We start from the raw sequence: 16,535 nt of genomic DNA, 5'->3' as shown, positions 1-16,535 counted from the left end.
ACCCTCTCTGCTGTTGGTCTTGAGCTGAGAGTGAAAGGCTGTTCCTGCTGCCACTCGTGTCCTCCGCTATTCACAGCCACTACACAGGTGACTGCAGCACTGAGAAACTGTACTCGTCTGTACCAGCCTACGGCAGGCACTCGGTGAAAAGGTGATCTCTGCCCTTTGAGGTTCCACATGCAAGTATGAGAAAAAAAAAAGGATAAAAGGGCATGCCAGGAAGCGGGGAGGACAATACCTCAGTCCTCATGGCAGGCCACAGCCTCAGCTTTCCCTTTGTCTTGACCCTGCCAAGTACTGGGGAAGGAGCTTGTTGGGGTCTTCTGTTTTTCAGAGGTATTAAAATAAAGGTGCAAATTCAATCACAAATGGATATGAGGAAGAACAATGATCCTGCATGCATTCAGTCCATACTCAGAACACGCTAAACTCTGTGTAAGACTGATTTACCATGTCTAAGTGTTCCTAACGTGTCCATCCTGTACCTCTGATCACCAAACCCACACCCAGGAAAAAGGAAACAACTGCCCCATCTTGCAGGTGTGCTTCATGCGAAGCTCACTGCTTTACCATGGGGCCTGGCTTTGCCCTGGATCAGAATAATTACAGCATGTTTCACCCCTTATCCTCTGGTTACCTTGCCCCAAGCTGCAAGCCAATGCTGTTTGCACTTCTGACTGAGATCAGCAGTGAAAAGCCTTGTGTTTACTGAGCCTGAGGGCTAAGGAAGCTCAGAGTCCAAAGTCCTGCTACTCTCTGCAAACTTCATGCTGACCTACCAGGCTGGTAACAAATCCACGATAGCAGGAGGAATGAAGTGGGATAACACCTGAGATAATGCCAAGAGATACAGTGCAGTCACAGAGGAAGGCTGTGATGACTACAGAGGAAGTTTGAGGCAAATAGGTTTTAATTAGAGTATTGTTCAGCCCTTTGGATATTTGCTGAATACTAAGCCAGATTTAACAAGGCATTTCCTTGTCAATCATCACGTTCATTAAAGACTGTAAATAAAGAAGAATTAAAATCCTAAGGGAATCCTAAACAGGAGAGACCTAAATCAGAGTTTAAAGGGTGAATTGTATCATTTAGCCCGCTTACAAGTATCTACCAAGGCAGCAAAATGTTGTTGCCCACTCAACCCAGCTTCTGCTTGATTTTACCAACTGCCCTTATTAGCCTGGTTTTAATAGGTGTCACTGCAGAACAGGACCACTAAATAGGTGCCTTCTTCTGGACTGGACTCAAAGTAAGCACAGAGCAAGGACCAGAAAAGACAAGAACCAGAATAAGGAGCTAATTAATTGCACCTGTAAGTAAAGGCTCCTGCAAACAAAAGACTGAGGCTGAAAACTGAAAGCTGCAAAGACTTTCTGACTTTTTCAGAGAAAGACACTGCTTAATCTTTTCTCCTGATAGACACTGGTACCCTCTGCCTGCAAAAATGGATGGATGCTCAAAGCCTGCTCTTTTTCTGTTGGGAGAGTTGCACTAGACAGCTCAGCTTCCTCCAGGTACCACCCATAGCACATCTGGCCAAGCAAAGGAGACCAACTTGTGTCTCTGAAGGGAGAATAATGATCAGGCTACGCACCAGAGAACTTATCTGTGATACAGAAAGCTTCCTACACAGAAAGATAAAGCAGGAGCCATAAACCCAATACCAGGTGAATCCAGGTGAATACCAGGTGAATACCAAATACCTCAGTGAATCCTCTCAGATAAACAGAGGATTCACCTAAAATAATGGAAGAAGTGTCAAGTTGGGTGAAGTTGTCACATGGAGCTTTTATTCCAGGTGGGCAAAGGGGCATGAAGGGACAACCAACAGGGACACAATCACATCTTATGTCAGCATTCTTAAACTGGAAATTTCTCGTTTTTTTCTTTGCCTTCTAAATGGCATTTTTACCCCATTAAAATTAAACTAGATTTTAATATTAAAATAACTGTTAAATAATGTGAAAACAGAATAGGTTCACTGATATTAAAAATTCATATATACATATATTTTTTTTCTTTGCTCCATTTCTCTGGATTCTTCCAGCTGAACTCAAACAAACTTCTTCGCCTGCCTCTTGTCTGCCCAATCTGACCATGATTTATTTAGCCCTAAGCTTATGTTTAAAGATGCTTCTGAAGCTTTTTCCAGCTGTTAGTATCACAATACCATCTGACACTGTGCTGTGACTTTCCTGTGATTGTGCACTGTGACCCTCATACTTGCAAATCTTCTCTGCCTTAAACTTTTGGAGAATAAAGAAATATCTACAGTTAGTTTGCTAGGTCAAAAGCAGTCCATTTCAGGGCTATCTGAAAACAGACTATATGTTCCACCTGACTATTGGCTTCAATTGAAAACAATGGACTTTCTTTTCAAATTTCATCAGCTTTCCATCTCTTTCAGGAAAGAGATTGAAAGGGAATAGCAAGGAGGAAGGAATATAATCCTTAATGTGCATACAAATGTGGTGGGGAGTGAATGCAGGGAGAATTCACACTCCAGTTGGCATCTTCTCCCCTGTAGCCCAGGCTGACACAGCCCCTGTGACTATTGTGTCTTTGGCAGGCGTTCAGTGGATCGCAGCTGAAGATGCTCATGTGAACCCATGGGAATCCAACCTGCCAAATTCCTTGTGGCTCCACTTGGTACAGTCTCATCTTTATTTAACGCTCTTTCCTCCGCTGCTGTGGCTTGGTGCAGCTCTTTTCTGCAGCTGCCCTTAAGATGCGAGAGCAAGAAGTATCACATACCTAGAAGTGTAGACCTTTCCACCACCCTGTCAGCCTGGTCAGATGTGAGATTCAGACTGGAAAAAAATGGAAGATTCAGTCAAAAGTGGCCTGAGAGTCTGGTGAGGAAGGAAACATTGCAGCAGAGGAGGCAGTCGCTGCTCATTGCTAGCTCCAGCCCCCAGAGAATGCACAGTTTGACCATGGTGCTGACAAGTCAACGAGAACTATTGAGTTTCCAAAGCCCAGTGAAATCCTGAGGTACAAGACAGCAGGCTGTCTGCTGGGGATTTTTTTCAGAACAAAGAGGCCCAAAAGTCGTGATTTACCCAGGATTTAGGATGCTCCGGGGTGGGTCTGTATTTTCCCCTTTTCTGCCTGTCACTGTTTGGAAAATGTGTGCAATCACTTACTGCAACACCCGCTTACCATCCATAGAGCTGCTGAGGCAGAATCAATATTGCATTGAGTTCTCATTAACTTTTGGGTGAAATGTGCATGCTCCTGGCTCCAGGAAGAAAATGGCTGTTATTTCCCCTTTCTACAGCTGTCCCTATTTGTCACTACATTTGCAAACATGACCCTGGAAGTCAGACTTCATTATAGCAACAACCACCAGTCCAGAGGGAAATTAACCAAAAAGGATATATTTTTTTCCAACAGCAAACAACCAAACAGCAACAAAATGCATCTTGGCAAGGTAATTGAAAGAAACTCATCACTTTTAATGAAAGTTAAAGTGATTGCATTCTAAGCAAGTTAATTATATCACTGTATTATTGCTGCTTGACAGATTAATTTCATTTATAGTCAGTGGGGAGGTAACCCAAACTAGAAGTCCATTGCAAAGCTTTTCATTGATTTTTAATGGGCTTTGGATTGGATCTTTGGAGGCTTTTGCCTTTATGCTTCTATAATGCTGATCCATGTAAGAATGGAATGTCTAATTCTACATTTTTAAATTTTTTTTTCAGGAGGAATTTCTTAATGATCAGCAGTAATCATATCAATACTGTAAAGTGAACTAGATTTCTCTTCTGACAAAACATTCCAAATCAAAAATGTTCCAAAACACGACAAAGTATTCCAAATATCCAAAATATTGTTACCAACGTTATCTTCTTGCTGGAGGTGTAGTAAGCACATGTTGAAATAGGTGTTCCTAGAAAAAGGTGTTTTTTTCTTGCTTCAAACACTACCATTTAAATACTGCCATTTTGAAAAGGTCATTTTTTTCATTATTTTTCACTTAAAAGTTATTATAAAACCTGTATCATACAATAGCTGAGAGCAGCACCTTCACAGTTAAGTGTAACTTTTCACTTTTGAAGTAACATTCCCTCCTTTGGTGTTACTTAAAAGTGAAGATAGAATTTTCAAAAAGAAAGCACTTTGTCATTTATTTTCTGACTATTTTTCAGCTTTTTAAATATTAAAGAATTTTCTGTGATTAAAGAAAGTAGTAAAATTTTTACCTTTTTTTTTTTTTTCCTATTTAAAAAAAATACTTTCTATGGGGAAAGCTTCAAAGGAGACCTTTTTCTGTTAAAATCTCTTTGGGAAAAATTCTCCTCTGCTGTGTATGAGATACAACCTTTTTCTTCTTCATCAAAGATTGAACCCAAACTCTTCCCAATTGAATGATGAATGCAATGTGTTTACTGGTTTTACTTCTTTATGATCCACATAATAACTGTAAACTAGAAACAGTCTTGAGACAGTTAGATATATTTGTGCCCTTCTAGCCAGATTTTCAATTCTGCAGCTGCTCAGCAAGACCTGAGCCATTTTCAAATTAAATCAGTGCTGTTTAATCTACAGCATTTTATTTATATTTGCTTTGAGTCACAGATGTGGACTGTACATCCATAGAACATGTCCTATAAAAAATGTGTAAAGTAGGAACAAACAGTCAGAATTATCTATATACAGAGATGGGCTGAATATTACAGAAGAGGATTGCCCTGAGATGCTCAAATCAGTATTTCAAACCATATATTTCAAAGTACATTGTGGTTTTCATTACTATACAGACCGGAGTATTTTCCTGCCTCTCAGCTACTTTTTAATGACAAGTGTAAAAAAGTGGAAAGTTTCTTGTTGTTCATGTACTTGCTGGAAGTGCAAAAAAAGTAAACTTAAGCAGCCTCTGCACTAGTAGGCAATAGTTGACAGGGCTAAACATCTGGTCTAAACCCCCTGGAATTTTAGGTTCCAGACTCAAAAGCATCTGGCTGATCCTTTATGTGTTTACAGAAAGCAATGTCAAATATCACACAGCTTAAATGTTCACTCACTGAAATGCGCACAGGCTCAACAAGGTTTAAAGTTCTCTTTTCTGTATAAAAAAGCATAAAAAAGCTATAAAAAGCACTGCAGCACCTCACAGTTCCCCATGATGAGGGTTTGTCTCATTGTTTCTAATCCAACTTTCCATCCCACCTGCTCTGGTTTAGCAGGGCGCTGAGTGGGTCTCACTCCCTACCCCAGAAGTGGCTGCATTTCAGTGAGTAGTATTGAAATGTAAAACACGCAGCTGCAAGGCATAGCTTCTCACTTGAATTTCCAGTCCTTTTATGCTTTAATTTTATATTTTCATTTTACACTGAAGAGATTCACTTACCAGTCCAACGCATTGGCTCAGAGACTGAGGAGCGTCTGCTCCTTGTTGCTAGATCTGCAGAAAGGGAGGTCTCGTGAGAATAAATGTTTCAGTAGGGTGAGAAACTCAAAGGCAGACCAGGCTGTGAAGTTACAGACAGCAAAATGTGAAATGTGGGAAATGTTAGAAGACATAATTAGTTCTAGCTCATTGAAAGAAAAGTCTGTAGATGCCCTGGTGTGATCAGGAAGGCTCATTCAGGCTCTGTGGGAAGAGGATCTGGGAAGCCCTCAACTCAGGAGCAGATCCCTTAACCTATAGACTCTGGAGTATCATGCAAGTCACTGATGTCTACAGTGACAGGCACAAGATTGTGTCTTCCACATGTTGTAAATCTGCAAGCATGCTACTCACCATGGCTAAAATCACCTTTCTCATGTGGGATCACAGTGCTGCCAATGGCTTTGCCCCCATCTCAGCAGCCACAGTAGCTATTAGGTGGCCACATAGCCAGAAGAGAATCAGAGCTACGCAGGAGCTCCTCTAGAGTAGATTCAGACTGCCTTACACTTAAGACATGGCTAATTATTCACATGGTGGCAAACACAATTTATTTGTTTATAACATTTACAAGGTTCTCTAGATATGGACCATGCTCACTGTTGTTTATGGTTGAACTCACCCTGACCTGGGTAATTTCACAGGATTTCAACACTTTTATGGAGTGATAGAGTAGTTTACACACAAAGAAGGGGAATATATGTTCGGTGACTAGTCTGGAAAAGAGATGAATGAGGGAAGGGAGATGCTGTATGATAGAGGTCTATTAAATCTTGTGTGGTATGGAAATGGTTTGCCTCTGGCAAAACACCAACTAAGATGCATTTATAGTTTCTTCACAGAAGGCAGGTTTAGAACAAAGTATATACTTCACACAATGCAGAGTTATGGATCTCTGCTTCAGAATATGTGTTAGTGGGTACTAAAAGTTTATGGCTTCAAAAAGGGACTGGACAAATGCATAGTGGAAATATCCCTTGGGATCACCACCCACTCCACAAATACACAAACTCACAACTGAAGGTTGGGAAAGGAGCCTTCCCAAATTTGGGCAAACATTTGCCTTGTTATACTCTCCCATAGAAACAAGATCTTGGGTAGGGGGGAAAGTTGGCCTTACCCAGTGGGGCTGTTAGATTCCACATTTTCCCCACATTGCAAGCTTGAAATTCAAAGAGAAATTTACTTCTATAAAACAAATTATAGAGCTAGGTCCTCAGTAGACATGTGGACTTAGTTGTTAGTCATGAGGCTAATTTGCCCCAAACAAATAATTCTGCCTCCAGAAGGCAGTTCTGCCTCCAGAAGGTAGCTGTTTTCAGATAACAAATATGGTATCAGCAATTTTGATAGCCTTTTAAAATGTTTTCTCTTATGACAGTGTTACATGGAGAATTGCTCAATGTACTAAATTGCAACAAATTTTAGCAACCAAAAAATGAATTTATAAGGCTGGTTAGTATATTCAATGTATTGTCACTTGCCAGGAAAATACCACACTGTAAGCAGAGAGAGCAAGACAGCATGTTTTCCTTACAGTGGGATTGCACTTTATTATTTGCAAGGAAATTTAGTACAGAAAGGAGCTAAAGTCTAACTCAAGGTATGGTCCTTCTATGACAATGCGTAAGTGGCCTTAGACAGGGGAATAACTTTCCCTGAGACAAGAGTTAGCCAACTAACCTTAAGGGAAGCCAGCCCATACAGTAAAGTGACATCTGGTCAGACTGAGCCTGTAAACTCTGTGAGGACTTGACAAAAAAAGAAACCCAAGGCCTGTAAAGTACAGCTACAGTGGGGATCATAAGATCCAACAATCTCAGAAGTTCACGAAGAGAGTTCCACAGATGTCAATGTGCTTTGTGTCAGGAGTTCTGGAAATGCCTCTACATTTTTCTGCAGAAATGAACAAATTTTTCAACCACGGCTTCTTCCTGGTTTCTTCCTGTCAGTGAATATAGATCCACGATACCCCTCAGGCAAACCAGTAACACGGGACTCCCTCATGTCATGCAGTAATTGTCAGCTCAAAATGGCCAGGTTGGGAAGGGAGCACTCTGAGAACGGCATTGTGATTTGAGTGCAGCCTGGGGCTCAGCCACAAGAAAACCCTGGTGCCTAAAGATCCTCAGTACCCACCTACAGAGCAGCAGATCCATAACAGGTAACACCAGGTGAGCTTGCCAAGGGAGAGCAGTGTTAACGTACGATAGCTTCCTGTGTTTGAGGCAAGAGTCATCCCGGTTCGGCTGTCACACAGCAAAGCTGTCACATGGCTGCAACTTGCTTCTCTGAGAGCTCAGCTAAACCAATCACTGCCATTATTAGCTGAATCACTGAAACGACACGTCTCAAGGCTTTCATTCTAGGGGAATGTTTTGAAAAGCAGCTTGCCTGTTCTATGGTTTTCATTTATACAGCCAATGCTAAGTCCCATCTTGCCCTCAAAAGGACCACAAGATTTCAGCCAAAAAGCAAACCACCAATGACTCGTGATTCAAGTGCAGGTTCCAAGCCCAATTGTTTATCAGTTTCCTTTATCATGAGATTCGCCCTCTGTATATCACCACAGAAGAAAAGTTATATGCAATTTCTCTTTACAGGAGTAATAAAGACTAAGAAAAACAGTTCCAGTCCAGGACAACATGGTAATAGATCCAGATTCACGTGGAGTTAGGGACATATTCCATATTATATTATCTAAAAGGACTTTACTGTAATATTTAGAAATCAACTATATTGTCAAGAGGTTGCACAGAGTACCTGCAGAGATAATAAGTACAATGTGCAGCACAGAAATTAATTATGAAGCCAACCCCCTAATTATTTTCATGCAAATTGAAGACTGCTTGCTTAGTTCTTGGGAAAGTTTCCAGCTAATATGCTGTAAAATATCAGTGCCTCAGCAGATTTCCAGCTTGGCTCCACATTGGAGCTAAGCCTTGAGAGTTCTTTCCCATTTTGCCTGCGAATGATCCCGGGTATGAAGCAGTACATCAAGCTGAACTCTAAAGAATACTTTGAGTATAGCAGTCTTTGAAGGCTGTAAAATGTCTCATAACTAAGCTCTGGCATTTCCCAAGTGTGCAGAACTGTACCATTTAACAGCCTCGCAGCAGTTTTATGTTTCTGCATTTGCAGCTGTAGTAAAAGCATGATGTCTTCTTTTTATTCCTTTGTGGCCGGCGCACACCAGTGATTTCCCTGGGACTGCTCCTTGCCTGAAATCTTCTCCTGCCTCAGAAGGACTTTGTCTCTCCCCGTGTCGTGCATCAGGAGCCCTTCCACAGGCTGGAAGTTATGGGCTCACCTGTGCAACTCTGTAATGACAGATGTGTGAAATGAGCCAATTAAAAGAGCAATTACAGAGCAACTTTACAAAGGGAATTAAGGTTAGAAATCACTAAATGACCTGCTGCCCAAGGAATTTTAACATGGAATCAGTGCCAGTGCCAGAGATGTGCTTACCCCAGTAAGGTTAGCTAGATTTCCTGGTAGGTATAAGTTTTTCCTTGCTATTCAGTGTCCTTTGCAGCTTCCATAGCCCAGAAAGTGAAAAAAAAAAAAAAAGAGCTGACCAAGATCAAGATTTCTCTGTGAGAGTTTCTTTCAGGAACTTTGGGGATTTTTTCTTTCCATTTAGTTGTTTTTGTTTGCTTGTTTGTGTTTTTGTTGTTGTTTTATTTTATTATTTTTTTCCCAACTGTGAAGGGTGTGTATCAAGAAAAATAAACCAACATTCTTGAAAGGTATGAATTCAATCCAAGGCAAAAGGAGCTGTGCTTCAAAGGTTCCAACTCAGACTTAAAAACTGAGGTCTTTTTTGTTCTTTCCAGTAACTGTTTTACTATGGTCATATTCTTTTCTGTTCCTTGAATCTGTTTGTAAATGCTCTTGTCCCATTATTTTAAAGTCCCCAGAAGGAAGATCTTGGTTTTCTGTACATTACAATCCTTTTTCTACAAAAGCTTTGAATCAAACTGACCTAACCAGATTACCCTGTAATGCAGCACTGTGTGAGAAAACGCTGACCAAATTGTTCACTGCAACGTATGGCATCTGCTGTGCCACCCTGTCAATCTCCAACAGGAATGGGGCACACATTTCACTTAAACACCTATAAGTTAGATGATATTCTACTCCAGCTGTCTACAGCTTGGATAGCTGGCCTAGCTAGCCAGACTCTCTACAGGTAGGATCATCAGTTACAAACTGGTGTTTGTCTGTCAAGGATTTCACCATCAGTTAGCAGTTTATTCTGGTGGTGATGACACAGAGCTGACTAGGAAGGAATTTCTATTGCAAGTAAATGATAGCAGAATCTCTGCTAATGTGAAAAATCATGGAGCTGGGTGCACACACACTTCACTCTTATTCAATCTAGTGCAAACAATTGGCTCACACTGATATTAGCTAAGTCACTGCATATTATAGTACCTAAAGTAGTATCAGGGGTCAGAAAAACAGCTTAACTCCATGATCCCTAGAAATACATAAGCCATATATTTACTGTGAAAGCTTAAACTACAAGATTCCACCCTTTCTTATATTTTGAAAAATCTTCCTTTTTAGACTGTAAATTCATTGTTGCAGAGACTTGATTAATGCCTGTTACCCACATCTATATAAATGTCTAGATCCCTGATGTCTAACCCCATGAGGTTAAGTACCTGTGTGGCCTGCTTCTAATGTAATAAAGAGATTTACATTTACTTTTAGCCCTGTTTGTACTATCAAAACTTCACGGGGTGGCCTAGCCCAAAAAAGAATGAGCTGCTTGTTTTCAAGGCACTTTTCCTTTTGCTGCATACTCTTGGGAAGTCTTATGTCGCTGAAAATTATCCACCCCTATAGACAAATTCTCCACAGGCATTCACTCTCACTGACCTTTCCCAGCACGTGGGAATGATTCCAGCTGTGCTTTATGAGCAGCAGTTCTTCATCCTTGATCTGAGTTGTCCTAGGGGATTCCTGCTTTCATAATCCTCTTCCTGCCCTTGTATGCATGTTTGTGGCAAGAAGAAGATGTAAAGAGAAAACAATAATAACTCTAGAGTAAGGAGGTGGGGAGGTGGGAGCCATCATACACAAAGGGGGACACACCAATACTCCATGTTCAGGAAAAGAAAACCTATACTTCCATTAGCAGTGTTTGTGTCTGGGGACTTATTTGCACTGCTGTAAAACGGTACTTAATTGTATGCTTAAGTTTAAGAACACGTGTAATTGTGGTCTGAGAGCAGCAAGCTGGGCTTATCTGTTTAACAATTTTCCTACAGGCAAACTGTCCCTGCTTTTCAGAATCACAACTTAAGAAAGAGGCTGGAAAAATGAGCCTGGGACAGAAAACAGACCAGCAGGCTGGAAAGATAAAAAGCAGAACAAAAATATGTCACAGGCTATTGTAAAAAGACATTTCTAGTTAGGAAATAGTGACTTGCAAGACTAATTTGAGAATATATTTGTCATAAGCCAGATAAGATGAGCCAAGATTTTTAAATCAGCCCATCCTTGCTTCCTTTGGCTGGTAGCAAAGAAGAAGAAACTTTGCACAGCAGGGAGAATCTGATGCTGAGCTAATCGAATGTGCGTGCAGAGCGAGCAGCAGATGACAAGGACGGGGTTGGCAGGATGTCGCCAGATTGTTTGATTAGCAATGGGATGGTTCAAGAGCTCCCTGTCCTACCAGGGACTTGGCACAGATGCTGGCACATGACTCAGTCCTCAAGTAGTTGTTCGCTGCAATACTGTTTGAGAAATTGCTCTGCTTCTCTGAAAACAGGAAGGGTATTAACAAAAACAAAAACAAGGATGAGAAAGAAAGGCTACGAGACTTTATAAATGTTAGATTTTGGCTATTCTTTCTGCTAATACCATTCAAACTTCAGATGAAATGAGATATTTGACTTGGGATAAAAATTGGATAGTCTGAAATTAAACCCGGCAAGAGTAATATGAGGGAGCGTTGATGAGTGGGTATTTTCTTTCCCCTACTGTTGATATCCATGTTATTGCTTTTTTCTGTGTGTCAGTTTAGACCAAACAGCCACATGAAATGAAAGATTTTATTTTTTTCTTTGGGACAAACATGGTGAGAAAAGCAGCAGCACTTTCTTTTGACACACCGAAGTTGCAACTCTATTCTGGGGGAGCTAAGTGAAAAAAGTAAACTGATTTTAGTGATGTGTTTATAGGGATAGGAAGAAAGCCCCAAACATCAAAACTACCTATCAACACAGAACAAGTATAGCAATTGTCTTTGATTACTAACAGCAGGTTTTTCAAACTACAGACAAAATATATATGGATTATGAGTAATTTTCTGAGCCGTCCAACTAGGCATCTTCAGGTAGAGTCAAGATTTTTGAAGCTATAAATTCACAACTACAATCCAATTTGTGTTGCCCAGACACAGATAAATATAGTCCTTGCACTAAAGCCAGCTCAGAAAAATTGGGGGGTCTGACATCTTCCCCGAGATTTTTAAGATCGTTTGAATTATAAAATAACTAAGTCCCCCAGAAAGAAGATGCACATTGTTGTTATCTTATATATTTATCACAATGCATAATCAGCTGTCATCAATTTGGATAGCTCTGTTAGCACCAACTAAGCAGAAATATATTTTTTTTCGTGGGATAGCTAATCTGGAGTATATATGAGACTTGTATGTAATGATTATACAGATCTATGGAGAAACATTTTAACACAGCCAGCAGTTTTATAGTGGGCTTTCATATGCCTCTATACTTCCAAATCGCGCATGTAACTACATTCCTGTCAGTATCCAGCATGTTCAGATGGCTATATTGCTTCTCTCCAGCACGTCTTCTGACTAGCCTGTCATAACAATCTATGACACCATTCTTTGACAGCTTACCACTGCTTTACATGAAATGTGAGGATTTTTCTGCAGTCACAAGTTGGATTCATATTCCTAAATAAGAGTGTGGGGGAAGTGTATATAAGTATAGATGTGTGTATGTATGTGTACGTAGACGGACACATACGCAAATCCAAAATATCTGCGTGTGAATCATTAGAATTACAATTAGACAGAATCAAGAAGTGCAAGGTCGGATATCTCTCCTAAGCTGCATATCCTTTCTTGGCTTTGTGGAAGACTCCTTTGTATTTTGTGACAACAGATGATACACTCAGTGGAGTGTTGCCACATTGCTGAGAAAGGAACTACTTGTTTGAATGGACTTTGCATTTGTTTTAGAAGAGACTCCAGTTTCAGTCAGATTCATTTACTTTGTATTACTTTTAATAAATAAGGCTAAAGGACATAACATATAGATGTCGTATAGATACCTATAGATTATAATGACAAATCTCTGTCACAGGTTTTTCTACTAGATGAATGTGGTTAATTGGTCAGAATGGGAAAACTCATGGGGAAAAAGGAGTCAAATTAAAATACAAAAGATAACATAAGAGGTTTTGTCTGTGCTTCTGACAATACACAGCTGTTCTCTCTCCTATTCTTGGCTTTGTGTAAGGGCTGGCAAGAAATCCAACATAACCAAATGTACCCTTTCCGAGGTGCAGCAGCCTTCTGGAGCTAAGGAGAGGACCAGTGCTATGGTGACTTAGTCAATTAAATTAATAATTAAACTCAGAAAGAATAACAACTATTAAATATCTCTCCAACACATCAACCAGTAGCTGAACAGCTACACAATGCTCTCTCTGACCTCTCAGCCATGAACACAGTGAGAGCCATGGACAGGTTGAACCATGGCTCCATTCCCTAGAAAGTGAGCAGGACCTTTGCCATCTCTCTGCAGTGCTGTGCAGACCCACGAAGTTCAAATCTCCTGCGCTGCATAGTACCAACACACCAAATCCTCCTCAGCAGCTTGTAATTAAAGGAAAGCCTTCAGTTTGGAAGCTTATGGACATCAAAACTACATGCTCCTGCCTACAGAAGAGATAGGCAGCATTGCCAGTGTCCCTAAAAAAAAGGAAATTTTTGTGGGACCTGAGAGAGAGGACTGCATCCCACATAGAGAGAAAAACAAAAACAAACTCCTTGTTTCCCATGAACTTCATTTTTCCTCCTTCCTGCTTGCAAATGAAAACAGTCCCTGCGGGTTGGATCTGGGGGAAAAATCTTTCCTAACAAATAGCTTAATCTTATATATTTGAAAGAGAAAGCAAACAGGTCCCTGAAAGGCTTCTCTGTACCACAGAGAACACCAACTTACCCTATTCCTCTCATTCTAGTTGAAGCTAATCTTGAATGTTTCAGAAAAAAGATGAAGAAAAATAGCCCAGAAGATAAGCTTTGTATAAGAAGGGTGTAAAACATATTTCTAGCCTTTATACTCATTTTAAGCTACCATCTCAAAATCTTTCCTTTGTTTCTGGGCATCCTGTGTGACCCTTGTAATCACAATGAATGTCTCTCAGGCAACCTTACCCCCTGCACTGATCCATTTCTAATAGTGATTGTGCTAAAGACGTTTCTGTATCTGCAGCTCTTTAATAGTTCACTGCCTGGAAAATGCCACTGCTCTATGGCTGTGGCCATTAGCAATGACTAGCAAAGTCTGCCTGAAATGAAGAATGGGTCAATGTGAACTGGCTTAGATTCTGTCTTTTACAGGCACATCCAATAAAGAAATCTTCTTCACATCGGGACTGTCCAAAGCCCATTGACGTCAGTGGAGAGACCTGATCTCAGCGGGTTCTAAATCAGACTCTGTAGCTGAGACTTCCAAAGCAGCCTGGGGGATTCAGACACATATCTTTCATTAAAGTGAGGGTGTTTTAAAGCAAATGGAAGATATGTGTCTGAAATCCCCTAGACTGCTTTGAAAATCTAAAATACTGTGCAAGCTATACAGCTTTCCCCATAAAAATAGCTGCCAAATCTTGCTTTGGTAAAGGCAATAGAACTGCATGAAAAGATCCACACAAAGGTCTGGTCCCCCTCATCCTTCAGGAAAACAGGGAGAAGGATGGCCAGAGTGCTTCATTTTTACCATTAAACCCTCCCCATGTCAAAGTCATTTGGTGGAGCAATTGGGTTGCTCTGGACCAGCAGGACTGTCCCGACAGGGACTTCAGCTTTCCATGTACAAGGGGTTTTATTTCAGCCTACCCTAGCCTGGCTGGGGAGGATGAAGTAATCAGCAAAATTATTGCAGGAGGAGGATGATATGGAACAAGGAGCAGGCATGACCAAACGACATTTTCTCCCATTTGAGGGTCAGCAACTGAAGTTCCTAGCCATGAGAATACGATTTAATGTTCACTTTTAACAACAGTCTTACCAAAACAAAGTCTTTCAGACTTTTGAATTTGTGATTTGTATTTTCCAGTGGGGGTGCTAATCCAGGGCTGCCATTACTACAGAGGGACTTAGACCTTGAAATACCCAAATACCCACAATAATTCTTCTGTCATCTGACCTTAGGCACCAAGGAAGTGCATGTCCAGTCCAGGTTAGTTTCCTAAGGCAAACTGTGGAAGAAAGGTGTCTATGGAAACGCATTCATCATATGCTGTGAGGTTACAGAACACTCTCCCACCAGAGCTGCCTCAGTGGAGGAAAAGGCTACCTCCAGCTACCTTGGAGACACCTAAGTCTCTGATGGCTAAAGCTGGCTGAAAGGAAGCCATCGCCTTTTAATGTCATAATACCTGAATTAATAATACCATGCTTGAGGGGCAGCAAACTGTGAGCAGGCCTGCTACATCCCCTCATGGACATTAAGGAATATTTGACATGGAGTTCCCCGTCAGCCTATGTGCAAGGCTGGTCTGTCTGCACACTCAGTGTTGACGAGGCTGAGCCCTCCAGAAGAGACTGCCCAGGAGGGCTTCACCACCATTCCAACAGCCTCTCGCAGGACAGGTCTTGGTGCACATCCTTTGCCTCCTGTCTGGCCTTGACAAGGACACAGCATTGTACAGCTCAGCCCCACAGAAAAATCACCTCTGTTTTGTGAGAGGTGGTGAGAAAAACCTTCCTACAGACCATGATGACAATCTACTTACTAGTCAGACATAGCCTCACCCAATTACATTATTACTTTGCAGCAAGCTAGAACAAGGCAACACCATTAACTCTTCATATTAGCAGTCCACTGCCTTCACATCCAATTTAGAAGGTGGAGGGTGAAGAGTATGTTCAGTCACACAACCCGTACGGCTCAGGTTGTCATGCCACTAGCATGCCTCAGTTGTGTGGGTGCTTAAAGCCTTTTCCCTTTATTTCTTGCATTTTAGGACTACTGAGAACAGGTTACATTCTGCTAGAATGACAAAGAGTAATTGTATTCAAGGTGTTATTTCTTGGTGGCAGAGATACTTCAGACCTCGGGTTGATTCCAGATTTTAAATATCAGAAAGTTTGAGGCAGTCAGCTCTGGGTTTCCAATACTGACCTGTCTCCTGTAAACACAATCAAAAACTTATTATAAGACTCACACTGGACAAATGTTAAGCCGAGTCCAGGGATCTGCACATAGTTCATATTTTTAGTGCAGAAAAAAATGACTCAAAGGGAAAATTGATGTACAGGAAAATTTGATAAAGCTGATGTCTGGACAGCTTTTGCTCTGGAGAGATGTTACAACCTGTGCAAGACAATCTCTGAAAGAGGTAATTGAGCATTTGAAAAGAAACTGTTAATCACAGTTAAGATAACCTCAATGAGCTACCTGTCAGGGCAAGTGATGAACTCAGCTTCTATTCTATGTTTGCCTGGAGAAAACTCTGTCGAGAAACTAGAAGTATACTCACATCTCTATCTAGAGAGAAAGTTCATGATAACAGAGGATTTGAATAGACAGAAAATTGATTTTCTTGGAAGGTGAACTATTTGTATTTCTTTTTCGTTTTATCACACAGCTGAAATGTTTTATCTAGCTTAGCTTAAGAGGAATGTAAATAAATTTATGTTGAATGTTAAATAAACCTTTTCTTTCTTTTTTAAATTTCCTTTTCTTTCACTTTTTAATAAATCTTATTTGGGCTGAGATTATGCTCATAAAGTCAATTCATGCAGGAGCCGCAGAGAAAACAGATGCTGTAACCTTTGAACAGAAGTGCTTAGAAGCAGTGCAAAAGAGAGCTTGGAAATGAAAATTACCACTTTTGTCTGAGGGACTTATAGAACATAGAA

This window comes from Cygnus olor, chromosome 7 (assembly GCF_009769625.2).
Source record: "Cygnus olor isolate bCygOlo1 chromosome 7, bCygOlo1.pri.v2, whole genome shotgun sequence".
NCBI lineage: Eukaryota > Metazoa > Chordata > Aves > Anseriformes > Anatidae > Cygnus > Cygnus olor.
The sequence above is the reverse complement of the archived record's forward strand: the minus strand, read 5'-3'. Positions refer to the sequence as shown.